Genomic DNA, 22,543 nt, shown 5'->3' with positions numbered 1-22,543 from the left:
TGGGGCTAAATGAATGGGTTCTTATGGAAAACCCTAAAAATCACTTCTACACTATTTAATCTCACGCTGTCCATTCATCAGTGTTTCAGTGATGAAGTGTAAGTGGCACTCACCCTCACTCTAAACCTCACCATCACTCTAAACCTCACTCTCACCATCACTCTAAACCTCACTCTCAACCTCAACCTCACCATCACTCTAAACCTCACTCTCAACCTCAACCTCACCATCACTCTAAACCTCACTCTCAACCTCAACCTCACCCTCACTCTAAGCCTCACTCTCAACCTCACCATCACTCTAAACTTCACTCTCAACCTCAACCTCACTCTCACTCTCAACCTCAACCTCAACCTCACCATCACTCTAAACCTCACTCTCACCATCACTCTCAACCTCAACCTCACCATCACTCTAAACCTCACTCTCACCATCACTCTCAACCTCAACCTCACCATCACTCTAAACCTCAACCTCACCATCACTCTAAACCTCACTCTCAACCTCAACCTCACCCTCACTCTAAGCCTCACTCTCAACCTCAACCACACCCTAAACATCACGTATGGCAAATAGGATATGTCAATATTACTCAACTCGCAACTGCCAAGATGTCCAGGTTACCCCATCCAGACATGTTCATATATGGATGGATCAACACTTTCCCTGGGATGGTTTTTATGACCTGGAAGTGACTTAAACTCAAAAGGCAGACCAAATTTGAACCTATCCTTAAGTTCCTGCTGCCATGGGAACACTCAGGTTCCTTCCACACTCTCCTCCCGGTCTTGCCCATCCATTCAAATCCGTCCTTCCAACTCTCCCTCCTTCCTTCTATCCCTCCTTCCTACTCTCCCTCTTTCCAACTCTCCCTCCTTCCTTCTATCCCTCTTTCCTACTTCTCCTTTTAAGGAACTCATTACAGACTCTTTGCAGGACGCCTGGTCTCCTGGACGGCCGAACCAAATGACTAAATTAAGTTAAGCCATAACTGCCTGTCTGCTGACCATAATTTAGCATTTAGCATAACTATTACCCATTCATTCTTTTTAAAGAAAATAATCACAGTGGTTAGTTGCCAGTGCAGTAATTATGCTAATTGTACAGAGAGGTTGATACAGCAGCTATTCTGTGTACTGTAATAATCTCGTTTTTTCCCCCAGGACAGAGAAATTTTGGGTTTGACTGACAGATTTTCCAGAAATGTGAGTTCTGGCGGTAAGCCAAGAGACACAACCGCCACGTTGAGGACACATCTTCTCACGTTTAGCATGCAGGTCTTCTCACGTGTCTCGCAGCCCAGTCTGGGATGCCACATGCTGAACGAATACCTCCAGGGCTGAATTAATGAGCACGTTTAATTAATACCCACATCCGAGGCCAGCGGGGTGGAAGACATGTATGGAGCCCCAGGACTCGTGCAGTGCAGGGAAGCCTGTGTCTGCTTCGGTGGCAGGACCATTCCAGATGGCTGAGTGCGGGACCGTGACAGACGGTTGCGTGCGGGACTGTCCGGGACGTTCGGAATACAGCGGAAAGGAAAAGAGATGCATCACACCAGCAGGACTCATCACCAACCTCAATATACAGCAGGGGGTGAAATCAGTCGCCATGCTAGCTGTTCAGTATTCCACTGGTAGAATAACATTCGAAGTCTAAAAATGTGCAGAGTATCTGAGGCTAGTATGTGACGCTAGTACGTGAAGCTAGTATGTGAGGCTAGTATCTGAGGCTAGTACGTGAGGCTAGTATCTGAGGCTAGTACGTGAGGCTAGTATTTGAGGCTAGTATCTGTGGCTAGTACGTGAGGCTAGTATTTGAGGCTAGTATCTGTGGCTAGTACGTGAGGCTAGTATCTGAGGCTAGTATGTGAGGCTTATATGTGAGGCTAGCATGTAGTCAAAACTATAAGAACTTGTACGCAGCTTATGTGGAATAATTAAAGACCAAAATCAAAGTCTAAGTTAGAGATGACTAAGTTTAAGTGTGTGTGGACTAAGTCAGCATGTGAGAGGACTAAGTCCTAAGTGTGAGAGTCACTCCCTCTGGCTGTGGAAGTGTAAAATGAGGAGTGAGATATAGGACATTCTGCTGCACTGACAATACACAGCACTGAAGAGTTGAAGAATAGCTCCAATCTGGGTCTGATTAAATCAGGCATGCCACGGTTATCCAAGACACCCTGGCCTAGATAAGCCCTGGGAAGATATGTCGTGAATGTCAGAACTGATGGTCTGGTTTATGGGTACCAAATCAAGATGAGTAGCCTAAATTTTATAGGGTTTAATGATGGTGTAGCTCTATGGTGTAGCGCACACATACACATACATGCACAGACCTGTGCGCACACACTCACAAACACACACACACACACACACACACACACACACACACACACACACACACACACACACACACACACACACACACACACACACACACACACACACACACACACACAAGCACAGCACTGGTATATATTTAGCTACAGATTACAGTCCTGCATTAATCGTGCTGGGAGATGGTTGAAGACTGGTGGTGGGTGGCCTGTGTGACATACTGCAAAGCTCTGTTTTATGCTCAGTGCTATTTTTAATTCCACTTGCTGAAATGGGCGTTCCCCAAAGACACACACTTCCACAAGCTCCTTCACAGTTCATCTGGCAAAACAAGTGTCAGCTGGAGAGAGAATTTACAGAGAAACTGGAAAGAGAATTTACAGAGAAACTGGAGAGAGAATTGAAGTATCCCCCCCCCCCCCCCCCCCCGACAGAGAGAAGAGAGGGATGAAGGTGCCACTTCCTTGTGTGGGAGATTTCTAATTACTTTTGGTGATGGTCCCTGAAAACAGGCTGTTGTAAACAAGCATGATAAAACAAAATTTTAAATAAATAAATCGATTCAACCACTATCATTTTACAGCACAAATCAAATCGTAGGACACCCGAGCCTGCAGAATAGACGATGTGAAAGGAAAGCGTTTGGTTAAGGACGGCGTTCTCAAGGCTGTGTGGACGTGTGCTAATGACAGGAGTAGCTTCAACGTCCTGTTGAAGGCACATGCAGGAGGTCCCCAGGCTTCCTCAACACACGCAAGAACACGACCATCTCTATTTAGGGGTTAATCAGGAAATCACAGGGAGAGACAGAGTGAGAGAGAGACACTGAGACACTGCACCTGTTCCTGCACTGCTTCCATCCATCCATCCATCCATCCATCCATCCATCCATCCATCCATTCATCCATCCTCAGTTACATCTGTATCTCTGCATTGAGTCATTTTCATGTCCAGCATTCTTCTTCTCCCAGCTTCTCCAGCTCTGTTGGATGTTCCCTGGTCCCAGTGTCTACTGGAGTGTGTATCCGTGTGTGTGCATACACGTATGTTCATGAGTGTGTATTCATGTCTTCGTATCTGTGTCTACATGTCTGCATGTTTGCATGTCTACATGTCTACGTGACTATATGTGTACTTGTCTGCGCGTCTGCATGTTTGCGCGTCTGCACGCCTGCATGTCTGCGCGTCTGTGTGTATACGTGCAAGCATGTATGTGGCTGCAGTTGTTTGGTGTTTTGCATCAGGAAGTGTCTCCTGGATGGAGTTATCAGAGCAGATGTGAAGGACAGCAGCTCTATGCTCCGTCTCTCAGACAGGACTAATTTTAGCTTCTGCTGCAATGCAGGTGGCACACAGTATAGTTGCTGTAAGCTCAAAGCACATACACACACACACACACACACACACTTCAATTGTCAAATAATATACACACACACAAGCAATAAAATCATCACATAACACACCCCCTCAACACTAACATAAACATACAAAAATCACATAACACATCCACACCCACAAACTTTAAAAGCCGCTCTAGACCGTGCCATAAAGTCGCTCTACACAGCGCCATAAAGCCGCTCTACACCACCCTGTTGTTCTATTCATCCATTGGTCGGATGTCTCTCTTGCATAATGTTTCATCAGCAGGCTGATCCTGCTCAAAGGTCTGTGGACGTTCTGGAGCAGGAGCTGTGCTGAGTGAGGTGTGTCCCTCCACAGGACTGTGTCCCTCCACAGGACTGTGTCCAGGCGAAGAGGCAGTCCAAACGCTGTTTGATATGCAGCGACACTGAATCCTGCATCTCATAGACCACATCCCTCTGTGTTGCTAAAGACTCCTGTGATTGAAAACGCACCAACGTTGGAGTCTAGTGCTAAAGAGATTTGATTCATGCCCCCTTCTTTAAATATTCATGACCGTTTTCACAGTTCCATTAGAAATGAATGATTTACCCTTGTAGGGTTGTGATTGAAATCCAGCCCAGATTTTTGATTTTGCTGATATGAGAACCACTTGAGTTCAAGAGCATAGAGAATTGAGAATTTTTTTCTTTCCAAAGCCAGACCAGACTTTTGTCTCTGAGACTTGACTATAAGGTCCCCCAGTGACATTTCATAGAGATAAGGACTCGTAATCTGCCTTTGAAGTGCACCGCCTTAGCAGAGGAGTGACAGAGATACAGAAGTCTGCATGTGCTTCACTGCTTTGCACAGTTTCTACGTTCATCCTGCTTGGGTGCTTCTCCAAGCTTCTCCAACCCTTCTGGCTCCTGAGTCACTAGTGCAGCTCACCAGACTAAATACTGAATAGAAAGAACCCAGACTTGAGTGAGTGCGGTCACGCTCCCAGAGTTCAACAGAGGGTGAGGTCAAGGAAGAGATAAGAAAGGAGGAGCAGAGCAGGCAGGGGAATTAACAGGTTTGAGAGAAGTGAGGAAGAGAGAGGAGAGCGATAGAGCTGGGGGAGAAAGAGAGAAAGATCTCAACTGCTTTACAGCCATGAAAAGAAACACCTCAAAGTGGTTCGACAGAGGTGTTTGTGATAAGCAAGACATCAACTCCATGTGGACATCAATCAGCGAGGGGTGATGGAAGGAACCAGGAAGATGAATCGGCCTCCAACCAAAGTCCCTCAGAGGCTAGAGATCTTTCCCCACCCTAACCAGACCTGCAGTAATACATGATCTTCCTCAATCCCCTTCCTTCATCATCTTCCTCCAGTGCAGTACAGGGACAGGGACACAATCAGCCCAGACAGGAAGTGGAAGGTGCTCACCAAAACCTTTACCTGTGTGCCACTCTGGTGACTTTGGGGAGCTAGGCTACCTCTAGCTGCTCTGGCTGCTGCATCAGGGATCTACCTGCTGGCTTTGGATCCGGGCAGATGGCTCTGTAATGCCTGGCTGGAGGTGTACATTGTCCTGTCTGACTCTGGGCCCATTGCTACAGTGCTCTGGTCGCATGCTATTTTCATCCGCCAGAATGCCAGGCAGGAAATGTAGATAAGCACAAGATCCAGAAACTGTGAGTTCTGTAACATGCTTGCCATGTGCTTGGCACGTGCTTAGCATGTGCTTGGTATTTGCTTAGCAAGTGCTTTGTGTGTGCTTGGCGTGTGTTTGGAACAGTCAAAATCTGTGTCAGTGGTGTTGGAGAGAGGGGGTGTAGCAAATGCTTAATCTCAAGAAGAATACGTTCACCTGCACCCAACCCTGCTTTGCTGTGGTGACTACAGGGGCAAAACCCGTACTACTTGTCCTGGGGTGGGAGTTAGCTGCCTCTAGCTGCCTCTAGCTATAATTCAAGGTGAGCAGTACTGCTCAAAAAAGACTCAAGTTCAAATAAGGACACTTCAGGTGAAAATAATAAAGTTAAAAGTCCTGAGTTATCAAGAGCAGAGGAGTCCATGTGAGCGAGGCTTTTCTACTTTGATCATTTAACTCATACTTTTAAATAAAGATTGTCTCATGACAGTGTTCACCTTATATATTATCTGAATTATTACAGACATACAAGCCAAGAAATGGAATACTGTACTACTAAATCTAAACCAGATCACTAATCAATTGAATCAACAAATGTTTGAGCTGAGACTTATTGAAACCATACAAACACAAACACATACAAACACAGTGCGCTGTACAGGACAAATAGCTCATAAGGCCCATGTCCTCGATTCAACCGACCAAACCGTTTCCTTTGCTGCTTTAGCACCTCAGTCTATCTGAAGCACCTCACATCTGGCTGCTCCGTGAGGCTGAGAACTCCAACAAGGTGCAGAGCCTTCAACAAAGCTAAGAGTGCTAGCATGACGCTCCTCCTCTGATGTCACGGTTCCCGTGTTGACAGACTCCGAGTGTTCCGTGTGGTTTTTTTTTTTAGGTTCTGTCTCCGCCCCTTGTCTAGTCATGTCTTCTCCACCTCTAACTGTGTTCCACAGTTCATTGATATTTGTGTGAATTTCAAACCTGTGTTAGCTAGTCTTTGTTGTTGGTTATTGTCCGTAATACAATGTTCTGATTCTCCGTCTTTAATGTTTGGGGTTTTGTATTCTATTAGTCTTTGTTTTGATGTGTTATTTCAGTCATTCCACTATTCTGGTTTGGTTTCTGTGTTTGACTTGGCTGGTATTTCAGCCCTGTACTGTCCTAATGTTACAGATCATGATAGTATAAAAGAGAATGTCAAAGAAACACATATGAGAGTTTTGCACCGTCAAACAGTACCAAGAAAAAGCAAAACACCATGCAGCATTTTAGACAAGGAACAGGATGTGAATAAACAATCACTTAAACCCATGAAAGTGAATTTTCCAGTTGGATATGGAGTCCCAGAACACCAAGACTTCTTCCTGCAGATGGCTGATCTATCAAAGACGTGGGATTTACTGGGGAGTTGCTCCCTTGAAAAAAAGAAAAAAAAACAAAACTTTGAACTGAGACTGAGAGGACTGAGAATATTTCCAGCCTTGGATAGACACATGGGCTTCAAATCAGCTGAACTGGAGCTGTGTAGGGCTGTGCACCAATGGGGTGTCTCGCTGTGACTGGCAAGCAAATCAGAGTCAGCACTGAAAAAAGCAAAATAAAACCCCCATAAAAGCTCTACATCTGGTAGTAAAACAGGATATTTCACCACAAAACACTATCACTTAGGAAAGATTATAGATGATGAACTGGAGGTAGCATCCCAAAATGCTGTAAAAGACTGTCAAGAGTGTTAACCTCGCTTCCATAAAACAAGGGACTTTCGTCTGCCCTGCACTGAGACAAGCACGTCCTCCGAAAGCCTTGGGACTCGGGTGACTGCGCTGGCTGTCTTGAGACTCAGGACTTGCACAAACATTTGAACAGCAAATTCTGAAATCTGACAACTTGCCCATTCACCAGCCATGTTCGTAACTCGGCAGGCGTGGCGGACACTTTTCAACCTTGAACAACCTCAACGGGAGCGTGTGGGGTCGCAGCTGCTCCAGGTGCAGTGTTTATTTACAACAGCGACACTCCAGGAGGGAAATCAAGCTCAGACTACAAGTGAAGCATTTCAAGCCCTTCCACACAAACTCAGCATGTCCAAGAGAAACGTTCCCATCCCGCAACACAAACTCGCCATATCCAACAGAAATGTTCCCATCCCTGCAACACAAGCTCAGCATATCCAACAGAAATGTTCCCATCCCTGCAACACAAGCTCAGCATATCCAACAGAAATGTTCCCATCCCGCAACACAAACTCAGCATATCCAACTCCGCCCTGAACCACTTACTGCCTGATGACAAAGCGTTTGTAAGACGCCCCAGATAACTGCATCTGTTAAATACTGTAAATGCAAATGTAAGTGTAATTCAGGGATGCCTGACATTCATAGGATTAAATCAGACAGCATTTCCATAAGCTCGGCAACGCTAAACAGGATCATACATCCATCTGAAAAAATCAGAGTCAAGCTTGATCATGAGAGATTTTCGCAGAAATTTGTAAGAAAGGTGAAGTGCAGGTGTCACCTTCAGTCATGCCATGACTTGAGCTCCAGGGGTTGGGATGAGGAACATACTGACCTCCCCAAACACCCACATGAACATACTGGTCTCTCAAAACACCTACATGACTTAAACATACTGGTCTCTCCAAACACCCACATGAACATACTGGTCTCCCCAAACACCCACATGAACATACTGGTCTCTCCAAACACCCACATGAACATACTGGTCTCTGCAAACACCCACATGAGACTAAAGCAACACAGAAAGGAGCACAGCTCCTTGAAATGAAATGATGCAGTATATATGGGTTCCTGTAGAACACAATTCTAGTGATTCCAATATAGATATTTAATTTTTGCTTGGTTGGTTGCTTGGGATTTTGGAAACACCCCAACTAACAGAACAGCAAGTTTTTTTGTCCAAACAGAATCTCAGCAATGATGCCTTTGGTCTAAAATAAAACAGTACGGTTTGAGATATGACCCACAGTCATGTAGTCCATGAAAATTGTCACAAAATATAAAAAAACTATTATGATCTGAACATTTTTGCAAAAAGGCCAAATCCATCATCAGTAGACTTAAAATACCCTGAATGCTACCAGTTTCTACTGATAGTCATCAAAAACATAATTAGGGTCATAGACTTTAATACATGCACACACTCCCTCAGAGCTGATCAAAGACCCGCTAGGGGCCATATGGCCGTAGGTTTCAGATGGCCTGCAGAGGGTGCTGTGTTTGTGATGGGGAAGGTACTACCTCAGTCTGATCTGCATTGAATGAGTCATTACAGTCCCCTACAAACTTTCAAAGAGAATGCTGTTCCACACTAATGACCCACAGTGGTTACCAAAGAGCTTTGCTGACATGGTCACTGCTGGTCTGAAGACACCGAGGTGTCCTGTCTCACAGCTCTGTACAGGGTAAAACTTTCATCAATCCATTATCTTTAGCACTTAATCCCGCTAGACGGGGTCACGGGGGGCTGGAGCCAATCCCAGCATCATCTGCCAAAGGCAGATACACCATGGGCAGATCACCAGTCTGTCACATGGCCAACACACATGCACACACACACTCACACCTACAGGCAATTTGGAGTGACTGATCAAGCTAACACACGTGTCTTTGTAGGAAAACCCACACAGGCACAGGGAGAACATGCAAACTCCACACAGAACGACCCGGACTGAGAATCAAACCCAGACCACCTTGTTGTGAGGCAGCCACCACACCACCGTGCTGCCCTAAAACTTTCACTCTTATGCATTATCATTTTTTGGGCCCTCATTTCAAAGTGCACATTCACTCTCTTAGAATCCAACACACACAAAGACAGAATACTTATTGTCCCCAAATTAAGTTCATGCCAATTGTGTAGACCAAACTATCAAATTATAAGACTGCATTTACATCCCCTTACATTACTTACATAGCAAGGTTCCTGATCACTAGTCATGACTGCAGCAGTGTCTATTGGCTAATCATGTTGACCACGTGTCACGGCAGGACGATGCCTTCTTAATCTGGCCGTGTGTTGAGGGAAATGAGCAGTCATACTGCGATCGGCGTACCAGGCCGTGTGCCACCCCACAGCAGAGACTCACGGCCCGAACACTTCCATGCACAGAATTCCTTGTGGCTTACGGAGCTTGCCGGGACAGAGAGATAAACGACTCGAAAAAGGCATTGGTTCTCAAACCCGAGCCGAGGGCGATGGTTGTGTCGGATGCTAAGCCTTAAGAAGATTGGAGACAGACACTCATTTTTTTTCTCCCCTTTTGATCACTGATGCTGAGAAAGGAGAAATGGAGCAGGATTACTGGGGAAGGTGGTGTCACTGATGCTAAGAGCAGACCTTCGGAGATATCACAAACACAGAAGAGCTTCTCTTAATGCTAACACAAGCTTTACTGTCACAATGATGAACTGAGGACACGCCCTAAAGCATATGTGGGTATCTTTCACAGAGGTGAAAAAGTATCTGGCATAAAGGTCAGGCAGAGTCAACCCGAGTTCGAGTCTAACCCTGACCCCAAGTCTGACCTGAGGCTGACCCTTGACCCTGAGGCTGACCCTTGACCCTGAGTCTGACCTTGATCCTGACTTGATGCTGACCCCGACATTGATGCAAGTGGAGAAAGATCACGGCTCTTCTCTTCAAATCAGCATCATCTTGCTTCTCTTAGTCACTGCCAAACAAGCTCGCCTCATCAAAGACTTCTGCTACAATTATTTCCGATACCAGAGCATGAGGTCCAGCCTTGGTTACCAGGACGATGAATGCTAAACGGCCATGGGCTGGCTCATGACTCATCTTTGTGCGTCTCTAGAGAGTGGTGTGTGGCCGAATCGCAGCAAAGCTGTAGCACAACCACTTCCCGTGGCCATTGACCTTTAACCTCATAGTCTCATTTTCAGATCCAGCATGCAGAAGCACAGAGTCATAGCACCGGTACCGACGTTCCGCACCGGCCGAACTGACTGCGCAGTGCTCGGCGTAGTCTTGTTTTTCTAAAGTGTTAAACTCCATCTGTTTCTCATCTACCCCCTCTGCTAGGGGATGTGGCACACAGAAACAAATTGGGTTTCCCCTTGACAGGCAGGCGATGCGGATCATCCCAAGCATAAGAAAGTGGTGCAAACGGTAGCGGACCAACAGGCAGCTGAACGCAGAGACGCTTCCTGGTCTGGCTCTTTGACTGCTCCGAGCAGATATGGAGATTGCAGTTCACTGCCAAACGTCAGCAGAATGAGCAGAATGTGGAACGGGGATAAAATGCTCTGTGCACATTGAAATAAATAAACTAACAAACATAACACAAACAAACAAACAATACCCCGGCCTTATCGCATGTGCTGTGAGAACCTAATAGATAGGTGTGAGATGCACTTCTGTCCATGGCCCTCCACCCAACAGTTGGGTGGAGTTAGATAAGAGCGCCGTGCTGAGTGACAGGCGTTCGGATGAGGTTTGTGTCACTCTGATGGATTAACGTTCATCTCACGGTGTGCATTCCTCGCACCAATCCCACGAGAGGAAACGTCACGGCACTATCAGGTGCAATATCGCCGGCATCTGACATTACTGCATTCCCTGCTCCACAGATACACACCAAGAAAAGCAGGAAAACCAGAACTTACAAAGAGGTTACAGATTGGGATTATTGTCGTTTCTTGTCTGCAGAAAGTTTTTGGGCTGTTTGCATGTTGTTGTTTTTTTGTTGTTGTTGTTTGTTTGTTTGTGCGCTGTACGGCGTCTCACACTCCCAGACATGCTCAAAGTCAACCTGCTCCTACGAGCTGATGGATGTTTCACGTCAGGGGCATCAAGGTTCTCTTCCCACAAGCCCTACAGCAACTGAGAGAACTGTATTAGCGTAACTGTGGAAGGAGTGGCATGCGAACCCCCGGTCTCCCGGGAGACATGGCTGAAGCGCGTGAAGCAACCAGCACTGAAGCTCTCGGCTGGTTTAAACTAGTTAAGGGGAATTATATATTATATGCATAGTGCTGATATTGAAACACCTGATACTGCACTATATACCGGGAATTGTACCATGTTGGATAGTGTCTCAGGGATACGCCTACAACCCAATACATACGTGGCTTTTGGTCTTGGACAGAAGTATAGAATAAATGTGTGCTTTATATAAATATATATATATATATATATATATATATATATATATATATATATATATATATATACACCTCAGCTGTATAATATACTTATTTTAGTAGCATAATTACAATGCAGGTTTTGGTAACAGAACAGAACAAGTCCTCTTTAAAAGTGAGCTGGATAGTTAGCTAGAGAGGTCTGAGGAGGTCTGTGCCCACACAGACTGCCACAGAGGTCAGTCACGCAGTGTCAAACCTGTTATCACTGCCATCTACACAGCAGGGAGAGTCAACACCTCCGTTCCACCTCGAATGTTCAATAATTGCATCTCATCTCATCTTATCTCATCCCATCTCATCTAATCTCATCTCATAACTCTTGCTCACTGTCATTCTCATCTCTGTCTGTCTCATTATTTCTTGCTCAAGCATGCGCGCACACACCCACACAAGCCACATACACACTCATATACGCACACATGCACACGGTTTTCCTGGACGTTTCAAACTGGGAGACACAGCATCATCAAAGCAGCACCAGACCAACAGCATCCGTTCTGCAGAGAGCCACGCACACGTGCTCGCGCTCCAGAAAGAGATCTTCACTGCACCTTTCTGTCCGCTATACTGACATCGAGGGTTCAGCGCTGGGAGCTCAGGTCGATCCGAGCGCACAAGTCTGTAATGATTCCAATATCTACAACAGCGCCCTGGAAAATCAGTATGGGATATGTATCAGCAGACAAGCAGTACTGGCTAGAAGGAGCTTTGAATGAAGTGGGTCACATCATGCATGCAGATCAATGATGCACATATACACAAAGAAATGCTGCAATTGACATCAGATTAATCTGAGCAAGTAAACGTGGCCTAATCGATGTTATTGTACTGCGTCAGCAGGTTGATGGATGACGCTACGAAACATCTCGTGCCCTGGACTTTCTGTAATGGCACGTTCCACAATCAGGCAACGGGTCTGATCTTCGAACGGGTCTCGCCGCCGTCCTGGTGGGAGATAACGAGCCCACGTTCCGACACGTGATCCGTGGATCTCTCCGGCACCGTTGATCATTTGTGCTGCTGCGCCCCCAGTTGAAAAAACCTTGAGCTTCAGAGTCGGGCAGCAGTGTGGGAACCTCTGCGAGGTGTTTGCCTCGTTAGCGAATCCGACCCGGTGCAGCTGGAGTTGTCAATCCCAGAAGATGACGCGCTCCAACACAAGGGGTAGAGAGAGACATACGGCAACGCATGGGCAAGAGAACACGCGTGAGAAACAGGCGGAGTAGTATAGAAAACCTCTATACGTGAAAAAGACATGAAACGGACATAACGGGAAACCACAACGAGCCCTGAGCTGTGGTCTGTATGTTGGTATACCACTGTCCCCATCATTATCCTTCTCACTGCCCCCATCACTGTCCCCACCACTGTACACTTCACTGTCCCCGCCACTGTCCCCACCACTGTCCCCGCCACTGTACACTTCACTGTCCCCATCATTATCCTCCTCACTGTCCCCATCACTGTCCCCGCCACTGTCCTCATCACTGTACACTCCACTGTCATCAGATATCAGCATTCACATTCTACACCAATCATGTACTTGGCAACTAGAACACAATTGAGACTGGCTGTCCTGCCTCTGAAACCAATGGCAGGTTTTCTTCTTCTCGCTCAGCGTTGTGCTGACAAAATGTTCATTTAATTCCCGTAGTAAATCCCACTATCCGATGATTTGATGTAAAGACCACAGTGTCACTGTCATTTGCTGATTGTCCACAAGTGATGTGTTTGATTACCAGTGTTCCCAGTGATGTGTTTGACTCCCAGTGTTCCCAGTGATGCGTTTGATTACCAGTGTATGTGACTTGTTTTTGTAATTTTATTCAATTCAGTTTTATTTAGACAGTATGTATTTTCATCGTTTCCTGAATATGTTTGGTCCAGCAATATGATTAGTCACGATAAGTTCTTCAGACTTTGCTAAAGATATCTCTGCACAAGAGTACTTTGATAAGACTGTTGTGTCCCCTGACAGACTTTTTTTTTTTACTTTTCAGACCTCAACAGCATCCATTTATGATTGAGAGATATAAAAAAGTGTTTAATTATGATTCTTTACCCTGATTAGTGTTCAGTCAACTGCTGAATATGTTGGCTATAATAATATGTTCTGTTACCTTGAATAATCACATCCTGGAAGGCCACCTAATTGTAGGCTAGTTTAGCACTACATGCGCTTATAATGTCCCCAGACTGGGGTACATGGTGAGGGTCTGTTTTTATCCACTAATACCTGGTTTTCACCAGAAACTGTATCAAATGCAGTTCTAATAATGACTCTTACATGTGGAAGTGTCACCTACAGACTTCGTGGTGTGTGGTAAATTACCATGGAGCGCCTGAGCAGGGGTTGCGGTGAGAGAGCGGTGTTTAGAGGCTGATGGAGGTGTCTCAAATGGCTGGTTTGGTGCACAGGCAGCCGTCCATTCCAAGAGAAGCTCCCTGTGACGTGTGGTAGGAGAATTTTCCCAGGTGTCAACTGGGCAGTGAACTGGATGACTCTAGCTGTCACTCACATCACTCAACACAGGGATTATGAGACTCCGAAAATCCAGAGTGACTCAGAGGCCCTGGAAGCCACCCTGGACAGCGAGGGCCGGACGGTCTGCACCGGGCCAGAATTTTTTTCAGGAATCAATTAGGTTAAGAGCAGAGTGCCGAGAGCTGAGATGAGGTCATTACTGGAGCCTGAGACCGGGCTGGGGGGATGTGGGGGGGGGGGGGGGGGGGGGTGGGGGGGGGGGGGGCTTCAGGCCCATGCACGCACCCAAGGCACACTCCTGGACTGAAACCACTTTCACGCTTCAGGACCGCCGGGCAGCCCAAAATTGGTTCCGTCAGAGGCAGCAACGCAGCAGGAGGAATCAGAGAGAATTTAAGAAGCTCCAAAGACCAGCAGACCTAACATCCAAAAGAGCTTAGAGGCTTCAACAGGTAGGGGGCGCTAGAGACACTACTGATCACATGATAAATGTTTTTGGATTTCTCCATTTTAAGACAATCAGAAAGAAACAAAGTAATTTTTTTTTCTTTTGTAGTAATTATTATTATTATTATTATTATTATTATTATTATTGGTGGTGGTGGTGGTGGTGGTAGTGATTTTTTACTTAAGTAATGTGTGGGCTAAACAGTGACTGATCAATTCTCCCTGCCATCTATGGCCATTAAAATCTGCTTTTCTTCCTCCTCTTCTTTGGTAAATAAGCTACTCTTCCCTGAGCCATTTAGCTCAGTCCTCTTGGTTTAGTCCTGATCCAGGGCTCAGAGGACACGAGCACACAGACGGAGGTGCTTCACCAGAGACAATCGATAGAATATTTCTCCTGGTCTGACACACTTTCGTGGCCTTTCTCTCGTGTTCTAGCAAAAGCAGAAAACAGAAGAAAGCTCCTGGGCTTTGTGCGAGAAGCTGTGCTCCTGTCAGCCGGTGGAATCGCTGCTGAACGTCGGTACGCCCCACTCATCCTCCCTTTCTTCTCGGCTTGTTTGTTTTTTGCGTGAGAGAGAGCTGCTGGGAGCACGACACCACCCTTCCTACACAGCATCTCCATGTCCTCACGCTCCTTCCTCTCCTCTGTATCGGGAATTCGTGCCGTAACTGGTAACGTCTTTCCAGGCAGTTGCTGAGCTGGAATGATGGTAAGGTCTCCAGACGAGAGCCGAGAAGAACAGGAGAACAGGGTCTGTACACATAGACTACACGTTATCACTCACAGCTTGGCTTCTTTGCTCTAGAAGTCTCCTCCTTCATTGAGACTTCACACATTCAGAATGTTAAGAGTCTTCAGTCTCTCCCTCTCACTTTCCTTTCTCAGTCACACTTTGCTCTGATGCCGAGAGAAGTCAGTGCTAACAAGCACACAGGAGTTTCAGGAGTTAGCAGCTCATGTCTCTCTTGAGACCCTTTGAAATGTCTTCCCATATGTCTGATCATCCAGCACATGGTTCTCCAAGTCATCTAGTTTGATGACTTTGCAGTGGGATTTCGGGCCCTGAGGGGAACACACATCTTTCCACACTAACCACAGCCAGACCACAGCCACCCCACTAACCACAGTCACCCCACTAACCACAGCCACCCCACTAACCACAGTCACCCCACTAACCACAGTCACCACACTAACCACAGCCACCCCACTAACCACAGTCACCACACTAACCACAGTCACCACACTAACTGCAGCCAGACTGTAGTCACCAAACTAACCACAGTCACCACACTAATCACAGTCACCACACTAACCACAGTTACCCCACTAACCACAGTCACCCCACTAACCACAGCCAGACCACAGCCACCCCACTAACCACAGTCACCACACTAACCACAGCCAGACCACAGCCACCCCACTAACCACAGTCACCACACTAACCACAGCCACCCCACTAACCACAGTCACCACACTAACCACAGCCACCCCACTAACCACAGTCACCACACTAACCACAACCAGACTGCAGTCACCACACTATCCACAGTCACCACACTAGTCACCACACTAATTAGTCACCACACTAACCACAATCACCCCACTAACCACAGCCAGACTGCAGTCACCACACTAATTAGTCACCACACTAACCACAGTCACCACACTAACCACAGCCACAACACTAAACACAGCCTAACTACAGTCACCCCACTAACCACAGTCACCACACTAACCACAGCCAGACTGCAGTCACCACACTAGTCACCACACTAACCCCAGTCACCACACTAACCACAGCCAGACTGCAGTCACCATATTAATTAGTCACCACACTAACCACAGTCACCACACTAACCACAGCCAGACTGCAGTCACCACACTAATTAGTCACCACACTAACCACAGTCACCACACTAACCACAGCCAGACTGCAGTCACCATATTAATTAGTCACCACACTAACCACAGTCACCACTGTGTTCACCTGTCTCTGCTGACAGCTGTGGACTCAGCTGCTTTGTACCATGTCATGTAGATCTTCGTCAGAGACCTGCTTCCTGGTCTGATCATGAGGAGCGCCTGAATGATGAGTGTTGAGAGCAGGACTTGGTCATCGTGTAGTAACTCTGTGAAGGCTGGGCAGACCTAGCACAGGTGGAGGTGTTGATGCACGAACATCAGCTTCAGCATTATCTCCATTCAGTCCTGTATTGTTCTTTTTATAAAGCACTTTGTAAAAATGTTTAGAAAAGCATATAAATGTTCATGATGATTATTGTTATTATGTTAATCACATTATATATTATTTAAAAAATATGTATTTCTGTTCCTTACAGTGTTAGAGGTATATCCACTGTCTTCAGACAGACAGCACAGTCATTTGCATATAATTTGCATATATCACCTTCTCTGTCTTATATTATCCAAAGCTCTGGAGTTTTATGACACTGCGTGACTTATTCACCGCCCCTATGTGAAGCTTCGCACCAGTTCAAGAACGCAGTCTTCTAAAGATGGGCCTTAGTTGATGAGTAAGGATCAAATGCAAAAATATTTATAGTTTAGTTTAATATAGAATAAACAAAAATTGTTCTAAACATTCTAGAATAGTTTAGCCCCCCAGGACAAGGCAGATGTGGGGAGTGATAAAGACTGCTGAAAATAATCTATCTATCTATCTATCTATCTATCTATCTATCTATCTATCTATCTATCTATCTATCTATCTATCTATCTATCTATCTATCTCCAATATAAGTTGTGCAGTAGTGATACAGTGTTGTGTGGAGAACACACACTCACACAGCACAATGCCCAGATGATCAAAGCAGACGAGAGGAGGAGATGACGAAGACAGCAGGGGAGAGACACCATGTTGGGCCAGAGAGCTGGCAGAGCTGACACCAACCGCACCACCCGCACCACCCGCACCACTCAGAACCTCACTGCACTGTGGGGCTGTTATTTATGATGACCATTGCTACAGAGTTTCCATGACGAATCCTCTGTGCGCTGCATCCCAGTGTCCCAGAAAGACAGCGTGCCGGCCCGGAATGATAATGAGGCCAGCCGTTTCCGTGGGGACCCAGACCGGCTCAGGTTATCATCGAGACCCTGTGTCATTACTCACAAACTGACCTCACAAATCTCCAACCAATCTCACGTAGAACGTGAAGCTATAGGAACAGAGAAGAGAAGGGAGGAGCACTGTTTAAGCTCCGCCCCCAAAACCTCCATAGTCCCCGTGAAGATTTACACAAAACAATTCATACAAACAGCGCCACACAGCGGATTAGCAGTAAAAACCCGTCATTTACTCAAAACCCCTCGTGTCCCAAAAGTATTTATTTTCAACAAACATTCATCAGAATGACGAGCCCTTGTGTCACTGAATATCAGCACGCTTATGTTGTCACGTATCAATGCACTGTAAACATTTTCTGATTGGCTCAGTGTTTGAGGACAGTGACTGAAAACGCACAAGACTGCACGTCAACTTCAACAGTGACACACCACCATCTGTGAGAGACTAAACTGGAATCACATTCATGCCTTTTACAATGTGTACAGTAAACTTTACTGCATTGATCAGTCTACCACATCTCCCAACGTTCCTGTCTGTCAGACCAGACCTCATCCACATCACAACACACATCTTCTCATGCAGTGTAGAAAGAATCTTCTGGAATATCTTATCCAGCCTCTACAGGTTTCTGTGGTGATGACCTCTGACCTATTTCAGACTACTGGCTAATCATTGGTTAATTCTAAATCTTCACACACTCCTCTTCTTCAGTGAAATCATGATTCACTTAATCACCAGTTCTGGGGAAATTGAACAAAAATGTCTAATAGAGATAAAATGCTTTACAGATTCTGACATCTGGTTCAACACTTAATGACGTATGTAATGAACTAATGCTGATATGTTTGGGGGTAGGACTAGGACTATTAAACAGAACAAGTATAATATACTGTGTTTTGATCGACATGACAAAAATAAGTAATGATGCTGTAGGAAACAGCAGACAGTCGTACAAAATTAGTTGCTTGATTATGCCAAACATTTGGTATTTGTTCAAAATGCAGGAGAAATTGCTTTCAGTGATGTGGAGGTTGGACAAGTAATTTTGAGAAATTCAATTTTTATCTGCAGGCCAAGTCCTCCATACAGATTAAACCGCTTAACTGTTTAAACACGAGTGCAGGGATTGGCAGAGATCACGTAGTTAATCTGACGAGAGGGCTCCTGACTACCTGGACGTTTGACACGTGTTACCCTGAGCAGGGCGGCAACTTGAAAGAGGTCTCGACGTAGAGAGGCGTGAGCGCTTATGCGCTCTTACGAGGCTCGAAGTCAAAAGGAAGAGACCGTGGACGAGGCTTCACGCTTTACGTTCAAAGACGCGTAGCTGAATAAAAACAAAGCAATTGCCCTGCACACTCCGCCAAGATAAAAGTCCTCGAGCTCGTATAGGCGCACACTCAGATCCTTGTTATGCCATTGATGTCTCCACCGCAATATTCTCAACAATTCAAGAAGTTGGACGTGGTACAAGAGACTTTATTAAAAGCAGTAAGACTTACCTGAAAGAATGAGAGAGAGAGAGAGAGAGAGAGAGAGAGAGAGAGAGAGAGAAAAAGAGAGAGAGAAAAAGAGAGAAAAAAGAGAAAACTAAACAGTATATGTGCAAAATGTCAGTTGTCATCATCTGCAGTCATTATTGCTCTGCATTACGACAATGTATTATTTTATTACCAGATTACAAAAGTAAATCTAATATTATTTTCAGGTAGCGCAGTTGTACCAGCTAATGCTATATTAGGTGATCGGTGAGCCTGAAACTGTTGACGGGCTCGTGTCAAAGTGTTCACAAGGATCCAGTCCAAACCGACAGAAACAGAACTCAGCTCGACAGCGCGAGGAACCGACGCCACGTTCCATAACGCCGCTGATAAACACAACCGGCTTGAAAACGCCTGCAAATGGCAAATGGCGTTTTCTGTTGGCACATCGAATGTCACGTTTATGGACATCGTCGCTTTCATGGACAAACATCAGTTAAGAGAAACAAAAGTGATTCAGTCACTTAGGAGACTGTGATTCACCATAAACACACACACACACATACACACAATGTGTAATGCTTTGCTTATTTGTCACAGCAGACAAAACCATCCTTTTTTGGAAAGTCATGAAAAATCTCTCCGCTAAGAGTGACAGAACAATACCCAAAGATATCCAAAGACGCAGGCAGACAGCAGCAGAAATGCAGACGTGACTAACAGGCTGTTAAAGAGTCTCTCCACCCGATTCAGACCAGAGGCCTGAGACAGCCAGGGAAATAAAGAGATTTACAACAGCCTGACGCATGAGAGGGGAACAGCTCTGCAGAGGCGAACACGCAAGAAGGTGACAGCACACGCACTTAATCAAGTGTGTGTGTGTGTGTGTGTGTGTGTGTGTGTGTGTGTGTGTGTGGGTGTGTGTGTGTGTGTGTGTGTGTGTGTGTGTGTGTGTGTGTGTGTGAGTGTGTGTGTGTGTGTGTGGGTGTGTGTGTGTGTGTGTGTGTGTGTGTGTGTGTGTGTGTGTGTGTGTGAGTGTGTCAGCCTTCCAAAGTAGGAGTGAGTGAGCGTTTGGAGTGAGAGGAGATGAGATTATGATTAACATGATATGTGCAGGACAAGTGAGCAATATATACTGTGTAAATATATATATTAAAGGGTGAGACAGGAAGTGAGGGAAGAAGAGAGAGAGAGAGAGAGAGAGAGAGAGAGAAGGTGAAGCTCCCTAATACTCATAAATCCGATCTAAGAAAGAAAAGATTCTGTTCATTTTCTCTCACTTTCTTCACAAACATGCCATTTATCAGCCTCCTAGGAACGATTACATTTGCCACCTTCCATCTCTATCTCCCTCTCTCCATCCCTCTCCCTCCCTCTCTCCATCTCTCTCTCCATCCCTCTCCCTCCCTCTCTCCATCTCTCTCTCCATCCCCCTCACTCCCCCTACATACCTCTCTTCCTCTCTCTATCCCTCTCTCCCTCTCTCCATGCCTCTCACTCTCCCTATGTCTCTCTCTCTACATCTCTCCCTCCATCTCTCTCTCCATCCCTCTCTCTCTCTCTCTCTATTTGCGCAGCAGTCACAGGCCCTTTGGGGTTTAGTAGAGCAACTATAATTTTTGAGAACAAAAAGCGTAAACAGAGGGTTTGTGTGTGTGTGTGTATGCTTTATCTACCGTGTGTGTTCTCGCCTGCGTGGCCACGGTGGCCTGCTGCGAAACACAAAGGAATCTCGGTGGGGAGTTTGTTAACTCGGTCCAGGGAGCTCACAGGTGCCGGCGACAGAGTGCCTAGGGTGCCATGTTTGTTTTATTTGTCACACGAGATCGATGTGGCGTGTCTCGTATGGTTTTGGATGGGAGGTGCCCAGCTGTTCTCCTGTTGTTAGGCACGATGGGGCAGTTGCTAAGGCCATGCCACCTGCCACCTGCTGGCAGAGCCTCCGACCCTCCAGGGGGCGAAGGGCAACCCACTTGTGTACAGAGGACCAATCACTGTGCTCCGTCCCAATGACCAATCACTGTGCTCCGTCCCGAAGAGCCTCTGGCAAGATGGACACTAGTCCATCTGTGGAGACGGAGACAGATACAGAGATGGTGGCGTCTGGGATGGAGGTGGAGGTGTTTTCAGCGCTCCAATACTCTCATTGAAAACACTTAATCCGACTTTAATCTGGCTTTAATCACTGTGCCATAATCATGACAGCATAAGAATGAGGCAGGAAAGGATGAGAGATAGGGAGAGCAAGAGAAAGAGAAAGAGAGAAGGAGAGAGAGAGAAGAAGAGGCAGATACAGTTGAGTCTGTATTGCAGTAATGATAATTAAAGTGTTGTGGGCCTCTTGGGCCTGCACAGAGAGTGAAGCACCCACCCACCCACACACACACACACACACACACACACACACACACACACACACCCACACCTACACCACCCAGCGAGCTGCCTGCGACCCCCGTGGCCCCGTAATTGCCAGAAATGGCTGTCACATGAGAGAAGAACAGAGAGAGCGCAGTGGGGACTCTGAGGAGGAAGATGAAAAATGGAGAGAAGATGGAGAGAAGATGAAGAATAAACAGAAAAGGAGAGCTATGAAGGGAAGAGTCTGATGGATGAGTGAAGCTCTGATGACATGCCCCAAGGCGCTTCTCCTCCCCTTCTCCTCCCTCTCTCCTCCCCCTCTCCTCCCCCTCTCCTCCCCTCCCTCTCCTCTCCCCTTTCCCCTCCCCTCTCTCCTCTCCTCTCCTCCCTCTCTCCTCCCTCTCTCCTCCCCCTTTCCTCCCTCTCTCCTCCCTCTCTCCTCCCCTCCCCTCTCTCCTCCTCTCCTCTCTCCCCCTCCCTCTCCTCTCCTCCTCTCTCCTCCCCTCTCTCCTCCCCTCCCCTCTCTCCTCCTCTCTCCTCCTCTCTCCTCCCCTCCTCTCTCTCACCAGTATTGTGGAGTCTCCATCCCCACATGCTAAGTGCCTGCAGAATAAATAAAATATTTCCAGGAGTTTCTAAACGTTACTCATGCACCACGTTACTATTTTGACATGATCATGGACATAAGCTGTTTACCATCTGTGCCCCTTTTCACACTCCTATAATTATGTATTTGACACTGTATGAACATGTGAGTACGTGAAGTACCATCTTTAGCTGTTGCAGGGCTCCTATGGATGTTTACGCTGCTCTTCCTGGAAGGTGATGTTAGCTGCGTGCCCTGTTCCCGCAAGGATTGGGCCCTAACTCGGCCCCTACGCCCCCTCCTGGCCGTACGGGTGAAGTGCAGCTCTGTGGGCGTCAGCAGGTGTTTGGAAGGCGCTGGTCTGTAGAAGCACTGCGGTGGATTGGGGGTGAGAGGTGAGTGTTGGTCTTATAGGACCTCATCTCTGGTGAGTTGTTTCCCACCACCTTGACTGTCAGGTGAGTGTGTGAGGAGAACTGTGTGCTAACAGGACTGGAGTGTGTGTGCCTCCCCACAGGCTGGGGTAATTAGGACGGGGGGGTCCATGGGCTCACGGCGGGAAGGTTCTTGCTGCAATAAA

The 22,543-nt window shown here is 46.5% G+C and overlaps 1 protein-coding gene across 2 annotated transcripts in view; it reads right to left on the bottom strand.

Moving 5' to 3' along the window:
• The window catches only part of nrg3a (neuregulin 3a), a 257,130-nt gene that overhangs the window by 142,106 nt on the left and 92,481 nt on the right, over positions 1-22,543 (bottom strand). The window lies entirely within an intron of this gene.

This window comes from Brachyhypopomus gauderio, chromosome 15, assembly GCF_052324685.1.
Source record: "Brachyhypopomus gauderio isolate BG-103 chromosome 15, BGAUD_0.2, whole genome shotgun sequence".
Lineage (NCBI taxonomy): Eukaryota > Metazoa > Chordata > Actinopteri > Gymnotiformes > Hypopomidae > Brachyhypopomus > Brachyhypopomus gauderio.
Note: the sequence above shows the minus strand (reverse complement) of the source record. Positions and strands in the feature narration are given on the sequence as shown.